Here is a 16,298-nt window from a genome sequence, read left to right on the forward strand (position 1 = left end):
ATACTTTTCTTAGAATTATTCCAGAGCACCATTTTCACTGCAGATTTAACAGTTGATGTAAATCTTTAAAATTTTAATTTGAGTCATAAAAGACCCAATTTCAAAAGTGAAACTGCAGCTAGATTGAGAATTTTTAGAAACTCTCAACGTCATCTGTTAACCTTCAGATTCTTTCTATTCAAAATTGGCAATTTCTATGCATTTCATATTACATCTACACAGACAACTTGAGTCTGTTCCCTAACAATGGCAATTACAAAGTAGGGGTAAATATAAATAATATAAACCATTTCTTAATTGACCAGATTCTCAACAGAATAAATTATATTAAGAAAACTAATATCATTATACCTCAATAAATTCTTTAGCAGCACTTTCAATGTTAAAACAGCAATTGTCTTTTTAAAAATGGATTGTAACAGTCCTTTGCAAAGCTCCCTGAGCACTAATAATAACAAGCTTTAGTTTGTCTTACAGTACCAGCACTGCATGTGATCCCACAGGCCAGCACATCTGTGCTGTATTTATGCAGCTTTCCTTTCAGTCATTCTATGAATTTTACTTGAACCCAGGAGTCAAAGCCCACATTTCGATGTAGCAATACTTGATTTTATACACACATTTTGCAGTAATGAAGCAGCTGCACCTCTAGTACCATGTATGTCAGTTCTCTCTTCCCCTCTACAACCCTTCCATCCTTATCTACATCAGTCAAATGTATTTCTTATCGAAAAGTGAATGTACAGCCTGACAATAGACCGTTATCAAATTTCTTCAGCTGAAACCCCATGTCTTTCAACGCTCAGCTGGGCTTGTATTTGATTGATGCATGGGTTTCTGACAAATAAAACTAGGATCAACAGCTTTGCACCTATTTCCCCATCAGAGACCCAAGCAGAACATTCCTCTGTAACAAAGACAGGATTAGGGATGCATTAGCTCCCGATCGACTGAAGCCATCCAGTTCCATCAATACTTTGCACGTAATAACCTGAAGCTATGATAAGGAAACAAAAGGGAAGAAAGGAACAGGAGAAAACAAATCAATGAAAGCATAGAAAGTTTGAAAGACAAACTGTCAAAATGAAGAGAAATTTAACTGAATTGCTGAGATAATTACTCCTGACAAGGGAACAATATGTCCTCCAGGTTCATCAGTGGGGCAGGAAATTGTCAATGCACTAAGAGCAGGTTTGAGACACAAGTGGTAGGTGACCATACAAAGCTGGATGACTGGAATAGCAAGGCATCACTATGATCCAAAGGGCAACAGCACGATAACTAAAGTACTTAAGATCCTGGCACTATTAAAAAAATTAATTTCAAAATCTATTGTTTCAATTAATGCATGAATTAGTGCAGGCTGTATTTTCATTAATTAATCATATTAGTCAACTGTGCAAAAATTGTACGAGAGAATAATCCAAAGTAAACAGGAAAAATGATAGCCTTAAATTTCTCAGTTAAATGTAATATCATAAATATACAGCATTAATTTTTAATAGTTCAATATGCAAACTCCAGATTTTATTTGAATTTATTCACAAATATTGTTCATACCAACTATAGGCTCTGTAAGTTTACACAGCAGGAATGTTTGGGGCTCAGAATCTATGATTACAATCCATCTTGTTTGCCGTTTAGTTAACACTGCTTCAAAAGTTTTCTCTGCCCCCACCCCAACATAAGTGTCTCACCACAGTGTGGCACTGCTCCTGTTGTTTCAATTGAGAATAAACAGAATTTGGTTGTAGTAATGTTAGCTTGGAGTGACAGACACCTCTGTGCACCAAACCTACAGACAACAAATCTGAATTCTTTGCTCCATTCTGTCACTAGGGCATCTACAGGTTTGTAAAAAAAAAAGATTCAGGAGTGATCCATCACATTGTACTGGATGGTTTAAATCATGTTGGAGATAAAATAGTTTATTCATCAAATCACACGCAGGAAAAACTCTGCATTCAAGTCTGCTAAACATTAACTACGCTATTATATTACAGGCTGCCTGTACTTACCATGAAGAAAATATCAAAGACTGTCAATGCTGAGCCACACAAGTGGAGATGGTAGAAGACTTTCATTAATAATTCAATAGTACATTTTTGTTACAGAATCGCTATATTACATTTTTACCACAAGAATATTAAACTGTTGAATGATATAAGGTCAAACTTGCATCCTTCATACAAGGATGTAAATGCTATTTTTGTTTCACTGTTACCATGTTTTCTCTCGGCTATTGCTGTAAATACATTTAAGATGCCATTTTTGATTTCCTGATAAAGCAGTGCTGGGAGCTGGTAATATGCTATACAAAGCAGTCAAGGCAGCTGGGAAAGCAGTGTTTTTTTTTTAATAGTGCAACCCTCAGTGTAGGTTGAATCTCCACAGTTGAGAAGATTATCAATTTTTTAAAATTAATGAAGACATGACAAATCAGGCACTGCTGAATACAGAATCTTTGTTTAGGAGTCAGGATCCTAGCACTTGGAAAATGTTCAGGTCTCAATGTTGCATTGTGTTGGTTCTTGTGGGCCAATTAGTGGCTAGGGTATGCACCTGCCACCCAACTTAGGATGGCAGTCCGTATCCTCAATTTTTGAGGGACATCAAATAAACATCCGCATCAGCATTGAGGTTGCTAAAGTAGGCAAGTGAAAGAAAGGATGCCTCAATTTTTAAATCAAAAAGGTCACAGCTGACAGACAGTCATCGTGGAGGTATAACCCCTTCATTGGCAGCTGGCAGCCATCGCAGTGGCACAATGGCTACAGGCTAGCAGTGGAAGCAATTTCACTAGTGCTTGGAGTGCTGGCTCCAGTCAACATGTGGTGATTGACGTTAATAGCTCCTTTAATCAGTCCTTTAATTGGCCCACCTATCGTTTGCAGATCAGGATCCAGAAATTCACTGATTAACATAAAAACCTTGACCCCACCAGGATAAAACTTCATCTTTGGCATAATCTATTCAATACATTATTACTTTTTTTGGTCAAATTTAGTTGACTTTGACACTACAAAGATTCAGTCTTCACTGAAATTGCTTTTTTTAAAAAAAAATACATACTCTTTCAGTTGTCTTGGCTCTTTTGTATAGCAAGATACCAGCTCTCAGCACTGCCTTTTCAGGAACCAAAAAAGGCACTTTACATGCAATTACACCAATAGCCTACAGAAAACATGGTTACAGTAGAATAAACACCCCACTCTGATCCTTCTAGGACAAAAATTGCTAAAATGGCAAGAAATTGCAGTCTCACTCACCTCTGGCCCTGCCTCCATGCCATTTTAAAATTTCGCTTCAACTGTTTGCTGTTGATGACAAACAATACGGAAGGAAGAAAGAAGCCAATTTTGTATTTGATTCGCTGGTCTTTCTTTTAAAAAAACATATATCAAACTGTTGCAATAGAGACTGGCATTATCACATTGCCATTCCTTTTAAATTCACCAAGGAAAGCAAAGTCTCCTTGGTCACAAAAACTGAAATTGCTGGCAAAGCTCAGAGGTCTGACAGCATCTGTGGACAGAAAACTGAGTCAATATTTCAGAAGTTCTGAAGAAAGGTCACTGGACCTGAAATGTTGACTTAACTGTCTCTCAACAGATGCGGCCAGACCTGTTGAATTTCTTCAGCAATTTCTGTTTTTGTTTCAGATTTCTAGCATCAACACTCATTGTTTTTTGCTTAGTGCTAAACTCTCCCTGGTATTTGAGTATTGTAAAGGTTTGCTTGTGGGATGTGTGAAACATCATACTTTACTGTACGTTTCAAAATATTTTAAAATGTATTATATGTAAGTATCTTGGTTATTGCATTTCATCTTCCTTTTATTTGTGTAATGGACTTCTGTTTCATTGTTAAAACTAGATCTGCAGCTTGTGTTTCAGTGAAAGATCTTGTTAAATGAAAAAAATCCCTTAAACCAGATTTTAGTTTAGGATCAGACTTGTCCAGTAATAACAGCATCTGATATCATAACAATTGGGTTCTTTCAGGATTTGAATCCTCTGGAATTAAGAGGGATAAATGTCTTGTTTTTAAAAATAATGAGTAAATAGTGGCTTTGCACATAAAACAGCTGCATTGTGGTGAAATTTACTGCATGGACTTTGGAGATGTTTTTGAATGTTGCTAAGGGGTTTCTGAGACTGAAAGACATAAGAGTAGATTATTTAAATCTTTGACTATGGCTAAACTGAGAGAGTTAGAAGATAAATTGAAAGTAGAGGCAAAGTAGAATCCTGTCAGGATGGGATGCTTCAAGTGATTATCTAACATTGAGAATTGAAAGGATGGAAACTTGAAATTGGTGTGTCACAACAAGATACAGTTAGAAATGAAAGGGATCGAAACAGATGAGGGAGAAAAGCAGAGAGACGTGAAGTTAAAAATAAAACACAAAGTATAAAGTGAGGATAAGGAAAACGTAGAGGATCTTAAAAAAAAGATTCAAAGTCTTGAACTTCAAAGAAGTATGAAACTTAGATAAGTTGGTCAAAGAAAGGCTTAGAGTAAAGAAAGATGACAGAGGTAGTGGTCCAGAGGATGTTTCCATTGAGAAATTTGATTTAATTAAGAACATACACTTAGTACCTACGTTTACTGAACATGGAGTTGAAAGGTATGTTACTTCATTGAAGAAGGTAGTTGTACAGATGAAGTGGTCAAAAGAGGTTGGACATAATTTTAAAGAATTTTGAAAGGTACAACTAAGATTCCACACCAGTTTGTCAGATGAATACTTAAGCTGGAGAAAATCTTTGATAATGTAAAGCAAATAATCATCTTGGAAGAATTTGGAAACAGTATTCCTGCAAATTTAAAAAAATCTTGTTTAGATGAGCATGAGGTATTAAAAATCAGAGAACCAGCAGAGCTGGCTGATACTATGATATTTTGCACAGAGAATTATAGGTGGGGAGATGGTCCTATGGAAATCTACCAGGGGGAATAGAAAATATGTAGTTGGAAAAGTTACTAGTTTTCATCAGCAATCACACACTAATGAGTATGGTTATCCACCAAGGAAATCCCATGTCATTGGCCATGTGGTCTGTGGGTTCTTGTTTAATTGATGACCCCGATCCTAGAGCCGTATCTCTGACTGCACACTTGGTAGATGTTTCTGGGAGGTGGAACTGGTCTTTGGCCTTGAGGTCATTGGCATTGCTTTCTTTGGTCTCTTTTCTGTACTTCCTCTTGCTACCAGGTGTTCTTAAAGAATTATGTGCCTTCATACACAAGTTTCCTCAAACTCATTTTCTTCTGAACGAGGGTCTCCCACATGTTAACATGTTGAAGGAGGCCTTCAGGGAGCTTTTAAAACACTTCCATTATTCTTTTCTCATTTGAATGCCTTCAAAAGCTGAGTGAAGAAGGTTTGCTCCGCAAATGATCATAGCCTTGATGTGAGTGTGATTGGCTGCTTCAAGCATGCTAACATTGCCCTCCTAATTGTTGTGGAGAATCCATCTCAAACAACGTTGATGGTATTTCTCAAGGGTCTTGAGTAGTCCAAGTTTCACAGCCATATAGAAGAGTTGGAAAGATGACTGTCTTATACACAAGGATCTTGGTATCAGCATGGATGTCACGGTTATTCTTAGCTGTCTAAAGGTAGTGCTTAATTGATTAGATGTGATGTTAAATCTTGGTATTGATGCCAGCCTTAGATGAGAGGTAGCAAGATGATCTTGGACTCCCACCTAGTGTGGCAGAAGTTAAAGTCTCCATGAGACACATGAAGAATGGAAAAACTATATGAGTGTATGGGATTCCAATAGAGATTTTAAAACTTGGAGGAGTACAGCTTACCCATTCTCACCATCAACTATTCCAGAAAATTCTGGACAATGAAGAAAGCCCTTCTGATCGCAGACATATTGCCATCACCACTGTCTTGTGGTGGCCAAGTGGACTACAGGAACTACTGAAGAATCTCCTTACTCTCCACCACCAGGAAAATCATCGCTCAAATCCTCGTCAGGCGCTTTCTCTCAGTCTCTGAGGAAATCTTCCCTGGAAGCCAATGTGGCTTTGGAACAAACCATACTAGTTTTAGACATCAGACAGAAGGATACCAAAGTAATAAAGGAGAAAGGCTGGAAGTAAAGTTGATGCAAAAAAAATTAACATGCTTCTGTTGTAATCAGACTGGTCATAGCAAAGCCAATTGCTTTAAGTTAAATGTGAGACCAATTGCAGTAGGAGGAATGCCTAAGCAATTTTCAGAAAGTGGGGCATCAGGAAAGAATGCTAGTATTAACACTGTAGTGGTAGCAACAAGAGAACATCTTTACTGAGACTGCAAGCTTTGAGCAAGCTTTGCACACAAGCAGTTTGGAATGAGACACAACCAGAATGAGAGTGTCTATTTGGAAATTTGCAGTATGGTGGGAATTAACTGGTAAGTCTTTCATCTTTTTTAAAGTTCAGTTATCTAGTCAAAAGGTTGATAAGGTAGATGAGTCACCTGAATGAGTGACAGTTGACTGTTAATCACCTGAAACCTGCATAGGGTTTCAATACGCATTGATTACAATTAATGTACTAAGAAGGGAGAGATAGCTCAGGACAGTCATTTATTTTTGAATATTGACCAGGAGAATCAGACTACTGAATATTTTATCCCAAAAGAAGAAAAATTTCCTTATGCTTTAAATGAAGATGATAAACCAACAAAATTATTGAGACTGACTGGAGCAAGTCAGATCACTGGTGCTGTCTTCTGGGGGTTAATGAAGAAGAAAATACTAACTGGAGGTATAAATAAATGTTACAACTCAGTCTTGTCATGTCGAGTTGGATTAAAGAGAAATTGTGGTCATGGAGAAATTGTCATGGGAGTAAGTGAAACAAATTTCTAGAGATGGAATTGACTTTATTTTAGGGAATGACTGGTTCAAGATTATTGGCCTCACCAAGGGTGATGGAACAACTAGTGAAGATAAAAGAAACTGAAATCTTCCAGGAGGAAGCTTGTTTCCTGACTATTTTCTGACTATGTCTTAGGACCATAGAATTAGATAGGAAAATTATGGATGTTTCCACCAGATTTCCTGAAAGGGTGCCTTCAGGAAAAATTACCGTAGAAGTGGTGGCGGAAACGTTACTTCAAATTTTCACAAGGTATGGATGATCCAAAGAAATACAATCAAATCAATGTCTGAATTTTATGTCATAAATATTCAAAGAAATTATGACTAAAACAAATTTACATCTTTTGCTTATCATGTAAATCTCAAAATGAATTGAAAGATATTATCAAATTTTGAAGAACATTATTAGAGCTTATTGTCAAGAATGTCTTAATCATTAGGGTAAAGGAATTCCTTTGTTACTAATACCATTGGGATACTCCAATAAGTCCACAGGATTTAGTCCTTTTGAATTAATATATGAACGTGAGGTGAGATGATCACTTAAATTAATTAAATAAAAATTGATTAGCCAAAGCTAATTTTTCAAATTTCAGTGAGAAACTTACCAAAGCATGTGCATTGGTTTAAAATCACTTGAAGAGTATTGAGCAAACAATGAAAACTATAGCAGATTAAAAGCCTAAAGTTTGAAATTTTGTTGCTGCAGAAAAGGCATCAGTGCCACTACCTGTCTCTGTCAAACCATTAAAAATAAGGCTTGTGGGACCTTACCAAATCAAAAAGAAACTAAATTTTGTGTATTTTGTAATAACCACTCCAGATAGGAGCAAGAATCAGTGATGTGCCATGTTAACTATTAAGACATGAACAATAGGGAAAAAAAAGTGAAATTACAGCAATGAAAGAAATAGGGAATGAAACTGAAATATCAGAATAATTGGAGATCTGATCAAAAATTGAAAATGTAAAAGTTGAATCCTCCAGCAATCAGATTTGATAATATAGAGGTGCTTAACAGATTAGACAGCATCATGTTTTACCTTCCAGAAAACTAATGAAGTGACTTATGAAAACTATTATAGAACCAAAAATCAATCTGTGTAAATTAGCCAAGCAAAATGGCTTTGGCTGTTCACCATGTTTATAGGGTGTGGGGTTGTTATCTACAAAACAACACTACATCAAAAATAATCCAGAGAAATTAGCTCAAGTCAGGGAAGTGATGGTCAATTAAATTATTGAACTGAGTCATAGTGACTGGAGCTCACCTATTGTCATGGTTCCAAAATTGGATTCGTCACAAAGATTCTGTGTTGACCATCGCAAATTTGATGCAATAACTAAAGCACATTCATATTCTCTTCCAAGATTCAATGTTTGCATTGAATGAATTAGACATCCATGATTTGCCACAAAATTCAATTTTCTAAAAGGATATTAGTGAGTTTTATTGGTTGATAAAGCCAAAGAAATATCAGCTTTTGTAATACTGGATGAACTTTATACATGCAAAGTCATCTATGTTCATATCAAACAACATCAGTTGTGTTCCTGTGATGAAGAACAGTCTAACTGTTGTTTACAGTGACAATTTGGTTGTTTATAGCAAAACATGTGAAGAATATTTACACCACTTAATCAATCTGTTTAATCGGCTACAAAAAAGTCAATTTATTTATAAATCTGGTTAAGAGTGAACTTGCTAAATCAAATATGGCTTATTTAGGATACACCATGGGATGAGACCAAGTAGCACCTTGAGAAGTGAAAGTAAGGGCTATTTTGGAATTTTCTATGCCTCAATTAAAACATAAACTTTTTCATTCTGTTGGCATGAATATATTTTGTTTAAAGTTTGTCTGGAACTTCAGCACTGTCATTGCAAAGAAATTGTTGAAGAGGCAGAAAATTTGTATAGATGAAGGAGTATCAGGCTGCCTTTGAAACCTGAATGTTGTGTTGACAACCACACCAATTTTAGTTGCACTGAACTATGAGAACCCATTCAAACTGGCAGCTAATGCAAATGGAATTAGTGTGGGGACTGTTTTACAGCAAGATGATGAGATAGGGGTCAAACAACCCATCAGTCATTTTATAAGAAATTGATCGCATGCCAGCAAAAAATATTTTACAGCTGAGAAAGAAACATTGAGCCTTGTGTTAGCTCTACATCATTTTGAAATATAGATCAGCGACAGTGCTGAAGAAACTGTAATTTATGATACAGATCACAATTTTCTGATTTTCTTGGATAAATATTTGGGACACAAGCTTAGGATTGTTCGGATGGAGCTTAATTCTCTGACAATATTATTTGAAATGGTTTTTTTTTGTGTCTGGAAAAGAAATCAAGAGCATAGGTGAAATACTCCAAGGGCAGCACAGTGGCTCAGTGGTTAGCACTGCTGCCTCATAGCGCCAGGGACCCAGGTTCGATTCCTGCCTCAGGCAACTGTCTCTGTGGAGTTTGCACATTCTTCCTGTGTCTGTGTGGGTTTCCTGCGGGTGCTCCAGTTTCCTCCCACAGACCAAAGATGTGCAAGTTAGATGGATTGGCTCATGGTAAATTGCTGAAAATGTGTTGCTGGAAAAGCGCAGCAGGTCAGGCAGCATCCAGGGAACAGGAGATAAATGTAGGGGAATGGGTCTGGGTGGGTTGCTCTTCAGAGGGTCAGTGTGGACTTGTTGGGCCGAGGGGCCTGTTTCCACACTGCATGTATTCTAATCTAATCTATTGTGTAAAATATGGTTGCTGCAGAAGAGAGATAGTTCCTAGAGTGCTAATGTGTTTGCATTGGGAGAGTTGTACAAGTGGACAGAGTAAATATTAACAGCATTAGGCTGCTTTTGGTTAGAAGGATCAAGATCTAATTTTTTATAATGTCTGGGGGAAGCACCCATAATTCAGATAGTATTTAACTTCAATTCACAAATATCCTGGTTAAGGTTAGATTTATGTAATTGCTCTCCTGAAGCAAGAAATTAATTCATAGAAGTTAGAAATAGGTTACTTCAGTGCGAAGGTTTTAGTTTGAAAGTTCCAGGCTGCAAGTGTTGGTTAGAACCCTGAAGGTGTTATTTGCACCTGCTAAAATATAACCTCAGTTAGATTAATTAACCTCAATACTCAAGGAAGAGGCTATCAAATTCCCAATGACCAGGAATCTAAAACCAATGGTCACAGTCTCAGGATATGGGGTATGTCATTTAGGACTGAGATGACAAGAAATTTCTTTACCGACAGAGTGGTGTGACTGTGGAATTCTCTGTCACAGAAAGCAGTTGAGGGAAAAGCCATTGACTTTTTTCAGAAGGAGATATATATATAATTCTTATGGCTAAGGAGATGAAAGTATATGAGGAGAATCAGGAATAGGGTACAGAGTTGGATGCTCAGTAATGATCTGATTGAAAGGCTGAGCAGGCTTGAAAGGTCTACTCCTGTTCCTATTTTCTATCTTTCTATGTATAATTTGTTTTAGACGTGAGGCTATTGTCTTTCATGAAATCTTCAGTATCTGAATTGTAATGGGTGGTTGATGATATATAGATTGGATATGTTATCTATTTCTTCACAGAACTTGACGATTGCTTATGACAATGTCTTAAGTCCTAGGCAGAGCACAACAGCATGGTATCCTTCCATAAACTCATGTGTTTATATGAAAATCTTGAATTCTTTTGCTTTGCCCTTGGTGCATGCTGGGACGTTTATCACACTCTCATGCCATTTTCTCTCTTCTTTCTCATAAATGTCATGCACATGTGTTTGGGTGATGAGAATGTGGGAGGGATGATCTGTGTGGATTGGTCACCCAAATATGTGAGTTGTCAGTGAGGATAAACCATTGCCCAGAGAAGTCACATGTAGAATTATCATAGCTATCTGAAAATTTTGGCAAGTACCTTTGCAGTTAATGATAAGGGATTTCCACTTGCACAAAAGGGGAATTTGGTGAAATAGTTAATCACTAGAATGTAATCATGATCTTCATCTTGGAAAATATTATTAACAATCTTCTATCATGACTCAAAAGCAGATAATCCCTCAATTGTTGAGGTTAATAAAGTTGACACATTGCATTAGACTAGGTTAGTTGATCATTGTCCTAGTTAATGCAGTGCCAATATGTGGATTCACAAGCCAATGTCTTATTTCTTTTGGACCTAAATATATGACCTAGCATGTCTTGACATAGAGCTGGCAAAATCACAACTTGTTTGCCTTTGAAGATTACATTCTTACAGAATTCCAGTCCATTTCTGCATGACCAAAACAAATGTGTTAGTTTGGTAACCTGTTGGATGCTTTCACTTTTTTGAGCTTCTGCAGTTCTGCTTCTGATATAAATTGTTGAATATGCTCTGCTTGGCCATGACCATTATGTATTAGATCAATGTTAAGACTAACTTCCAATTCAGATGCATTATATCCATTTCGAGGCTTAAAGGAATATCTTTCTTCTTAGCAGAGTTTGGAAGTTAGCAAACAGCACCACTGATGTGCTTCTAAATCACACCATTGAATCTTCACACGTAGACATTGCAGAGATGCATTCGTGGAAAGTTTTTGATACATAATTTCTGATGTTTATAGTCAATATGAATAATTTAAATGCTTACAAAATATGTAAAAAAACACTATATTCTGAAAACTAGAGCAAGAGTCTGTCTTTCAATGTTGGATAAGTTGGCCTGAGTTGTCATAAGGACTTTAGTACGCAATGCAATAGGCTTGTCATCCTGCAGTCAACATGCTGTGAGGCTTTCTGGGATGTATCTACTCTCAACATGGTGAAGGTTGGAGATATCAAAGTATTGAAATGCTTACTTACTCGATGATAGAGCATTTTTTTAAAAATTGAAAAAAAATTGGAGTTCTTCCTGCCATGAATGATGTAATTTGTGTATAAGGTCTTGAGAAAGAGTTACTTTGGTTCCAAAGTTTGGAGGATATGGCGATTTAAAAATTAAAGAAATTACTTGACCTTTGCGAGTCACTTCTGGCTTACAAAGTAGGCATCTCCCATAAGACTTCTATTTTGGTATAATCGGGTATACCTTTTGACAGGTAGATCAAACTAAGCAAATTGATTTGGCTCATGTTGATTTAACATTTTCACTGTTGAAATCAAAATGTTTTATGCAGTTACAATGAGCTGATGGAGGTTTGTGCCATGCTATGTTTATTTCCTTTGAGAACTGCAGTGTCATCTGTGAGACAAGCTGGTAGATTTTAGATAACAAGATCCATATGCTTTTGGAATGTGTCCTGGCTGACCGATAATCCAAATGGGAATCCAAAGAAACATTGTCCACTAAAAAGGCATTCTAAATGTCATCAGACTGGTGACTCCAGGTAAAGATGAATGGACCAATGTCCATTCTTGACATTGAGCTTGGAAAATTGCTTGGGACCTGAGATTGGTATTCAGTTCTTCCAGGGTAGGAATCTTGTGTGGACATTTTTTTTGAGTGCAATATTTAGTTATCGTTGATCTAGCAAACATATTGTGATCTATCATCACAATATAAGTAATGGAGCTGTACCAGCCAGTATGGTGTTCAACTTCGTGGATTTTCTTTTGTATAATGTAATCCAATTCCATTTTGAGCCTTTCTTGAATTGTGAAAGCTACACTTTAAAGATAGCAATAGCACCAAACCTGCATCGCTTGAGGTTAGTCAGGATATGGATATGATGTCTGGTGCTGGTGTTGGATGGGGGTGGATAAGGTTAGAAGTCAGACACCAGGTTATAGTGCAACAGGTTTATTTGAAATCACAAGCTTTTGGAGCGCTGCTGCTTCGTCAGTTGATGAAGGAGCAGCAATTTGGAAGCTTGTGACTTCAAATAAACTTGTTGGACTATAACCTGGTGTTGTGTGACTTCTGACCTTGGGGATATGGAGAGACTCAATGTGGCGGCCTGGAATCTTTGGTGCTCCAATTGGTGGATTTGTTACCTTGTGGATCACAACCGTGTACAACCGTGCATACTGGTCGCCCAATAATAGGCGGTCTATCTGTTTTGACAATGTTGAATGTTTCAGATGTCCATCCCAAGGAGCCATATTAACATTTAAGCCAAATAATACAACAATGTTGGATGTCAGACCTGCTATAAACAGCTGCGTGGACTGCACCACAATGTGTCAGTTTCCTGACTATATCTTACGTAAGATAAATAAAGAGGATGATACTTGCACTGTAATCAGTGTCAATCATAGCATTTAGCACATGTTATCTATTCTTTTGGGGATTTATCATTTGGATGGAGGGAAAAGGTTCTGCTTCTCTGACAGCACCCATTGACAGATGCCTCTTTAGTGTATTGATACTTTGTATGGTACTTTTATATGCATTTTGTTCTCAGAAAAGTTTCTTAGATTGGTGCGATACTTCAGCATTTTTGTGATTTTTTAAAATTGGGGCTGAACTGGAGCAGTCTTGGGCCTCTTGTAAAGATTTTTTTGAATGAGACAGAGGTAGTGTGTTCATAATGCTTCAGTACAGATTTGTAGCCTTTACTTTTAGTTGTAGCACTTTAACTTTCGTTGCAGTTCTGAACTTCATCTCTGAACTCATACAGACCAATTGATGGATGCTAGGAAAGAAAGACTTTCCACAACTGTCAACTGTTATCAGCTTTTCAGCACTTAGGTACTAAAAGCTCGTTGTGACAGCTAGTTAGTGACAGTAATGGATATCTATGTGCTACTACCATGATATACTTTGCAGTTTTCTATATGTTAGCCCACATAACATATGCTGCAGAGAATTAGGTTCTTGTTAAAATAGATTGGTTGAAGGTTATTTACAAAACTAAATAGCTATGCAGACACAGTATCACAGACTTGCACACACAGTGTAGTTTGTGTGCTTACTAATGTTGCTGTACACTGCATTTATATAGCAGACTGACTGAAGACTTTACACAGATTCTATTTCATGAAATTATACAGTATAGAAAAGGCCCTTTGGCCCACCAGGTCTGTAGCACTAAATCTACACTATTTCCATCTTCCAGCACTGGACCTGTAGCCTTGAATATTATGACATTTCAAGTGCCCATTGAAGTACTTTTTAAAAGCTGTGAAGTTACCTCCTCAATTACTCTTCATTTCAGACCCCTCCCATTTTCTTGGTGAAAAGATTTTCCCCAGTAAACCCCCTGCCTTTAAAGTTATGCCTCCTGTTATTGCCCCATCAGCTAAGGGGACCAGCTGCTTTCATTTCATTGTGGCCATGCCTTTCAATCTTAGTATAATGTTTATTAAAAATTAAAATTGCACTTTGCATAGATGGTGACTTTCAAATGGATTTTCAGCAGTGTACAAAGGATTTGTAGATGGGGATTGAGTGGTGAAAGGGAATTCATCATGGGAGTTAACACAGTGGGTGTCCGGGAATTTTTGAAAATCACTTTTCAAAAATGCCCACTTGAGTGCAGTGGATTTTGAGTGGGCTCCAAACTACATATAACATTTATTTAGCTGTAATGGCTGGTATTACTGTAATACCAGGTGCTGTGTGCCATTAAAGATGAGGCAGTTTTCAACTATATTGCGTTGAATCTTTCCTTTTCCTTTTCTCCTTAGAGCATAGCAACATAACTAGGCCTTTAATTCCGCCCCCCCCCCCCCCCCCCCCCCCCCCCCCCCCGCCATTCAATTAGATCCCCCCCTCCCCCCGCCAACCCCATTCCGCCATTCAATTAGATCATGGCTGATTTTTGGCCTAACTTCATGTAGCTGCCTTTGACCTGTGTCTCTTCATACCTTTGCTTAACAAAAAGTTATCTCACATTTAAAATTAACAATTGATCCAACATCCACGGCCTTTTGAGGAAGAGAGTTCCAAACATCTACCACCCTTTGTATGTAGAAGTACTTCCTAATATCTCTTATAGAGTCATAGTCATACAGCATGGAAACAGACCCTTGAGTTCAATCATTCCATGCTAAACAGAATCCCAAGCTAAACTGGTCCCATCTGCCTGCCCCTAGCCCACATCCCTCCAATCCTTTCAAATTTATGCTTAGCCAAGTCTTTTAAACATAATTGTACCCACATCCATCACTTCCTTAGGAAGTTCATTCCACATGCAAACCTCCCTCTGCATAAAGAATTTCCCCTCATGTTTTTTAAAATCCCGTCCTCACCTTTGTGCCCCCTCTCTTGAAATCTCCCATCCTAGGGAAAGGATAACTGTCATTAACTCTATCTATATTCTTTATCATTTTATAAACTTCTATCAGATGCCCTCTCAACATCCTACATTCCAGTGAAAAATGTCCTAGCTTATCTAGCCTTTCTTTATAATTCAAACCTTCCATACCCAGCAACATCCTGGCAAATCTCTTCTGAATCTTCCCCAGCTTCATCATATCCTTCCAATAACTGGGTAACCAGAACTGGATACAATATTCCAGAAGAGGCCTCACCAATGTCCTGTAAAGACCAGAAGACATAAGACCATAAGACATAGGAGTGGAAGTAAGGCCATTCAGCCCATCGAGTCCACTCCGCCATTCAATCATGGCTGATGGGCATTTCAACTCCACTTACCCGCATTCTCCCCGTAGCCCTTAATTCCTTGTGACATCAAGAATTTATCAATCTCTGCCTTGAAGACATTTAGCGTCCCGGCCTCCACTGCACTCTGCGGCAATGAATTCCACAAGCCCACCACTCTCTGGCTGAAGAAATGTCTCCGCATTGCTGTTCTGAATTTACCCCCTCTAATTCTAAGCTGTATTCATGGGTCCTAGTCTCCTCGCCTAACGGAAACAATTTCCTCTCGTCCACCCTTTCCAAGCCATGTATTATCTTGTAAGTTTCTATAAGATCTCCCTTTAATCTTCTAAACTCCAATGAATACAATCCCAGGATCCTCAGCCGTTCCTCATATGTTAGGCCTACCATTCCAGGGATCATCCGTGTGAATCTCCGTTGGACATGCTCCAGTTCCAGTATGTCCTTCCTGAGGTGTGGGGACCAAAACTGGACACAGTACTCCAAATGGGGCCTAACCAGAGCTTTATAAAGCCTCAGTAGCACAACGGTGCTTTTATATTCCAACCCCCTTGAGGTAAATGACAACATTGCATTCGCTCTCTTAATCTCACCTGCATGTTTATCTTTAGAGAATCCTCAACTAGCACTCCCAGATCCCTTTGTACTTTGGCTTTATGAATTTTCTCACCGCTTAGAAAGTAGTCCATGTTTGTATTCTTTTTTCCAAAGTGCAAGACCTCGCATTTGCTTACATTGAATTCCATCAGCCATTTCCTGGACCACTCTCCCAAACTGTCTAGATCCTTCTGCAGCCTCCCCACTTCCTCAGTACTACCTGCCTGTCCACCTAACTTTGTATCATCGGCAAACTTCGCTAGAATGCCC

General features: G+C 37.9%; 1 long non-coding RNA gene across 1 annotated transcript in view; it reads right to left on the bottom strand.

Moving 5' to 3' along the window:
- Positions 1 to 373: 373 nt before the first annotated feature.
- LOC122556009 overlaps positions 374 to 16,298 on the bottom strand; it is a 62,608-nt gene continuing 46,683 nt past the window's right edge. The window contains exons 2-3 of the long non-coding RNA XR_006313432.1: positions 3,270 to 3,317; positions 374 to 997 (exon numbers count right to left, since the gene is read on the bottom strand). This is a non-coding gene — a long non-coding RNA (uncharacterized LOC122556009). The remainder of the gene's footprint in view (positions 998 to 3,269; positions 3,318 to 16,298) is intronic.

The sequence above is a fragment of the Chiloscyllium plagiosum genome, chromosome 13 (assembly GCF_004010195.1).
Source record: "Chiloscyllium plagiosum isolate BGI_BamShark_2017 chromosome 13, ASM401019v2, whole genome shotgun sequence".
Taxonomy (NCBI): Eukaryota; Metazoa; Chordata; class Chondrichthyes; order Orectolobiformes; family Hemiscylliidae; genus Chiloscyllium; species Chiloscyllium plagiosum.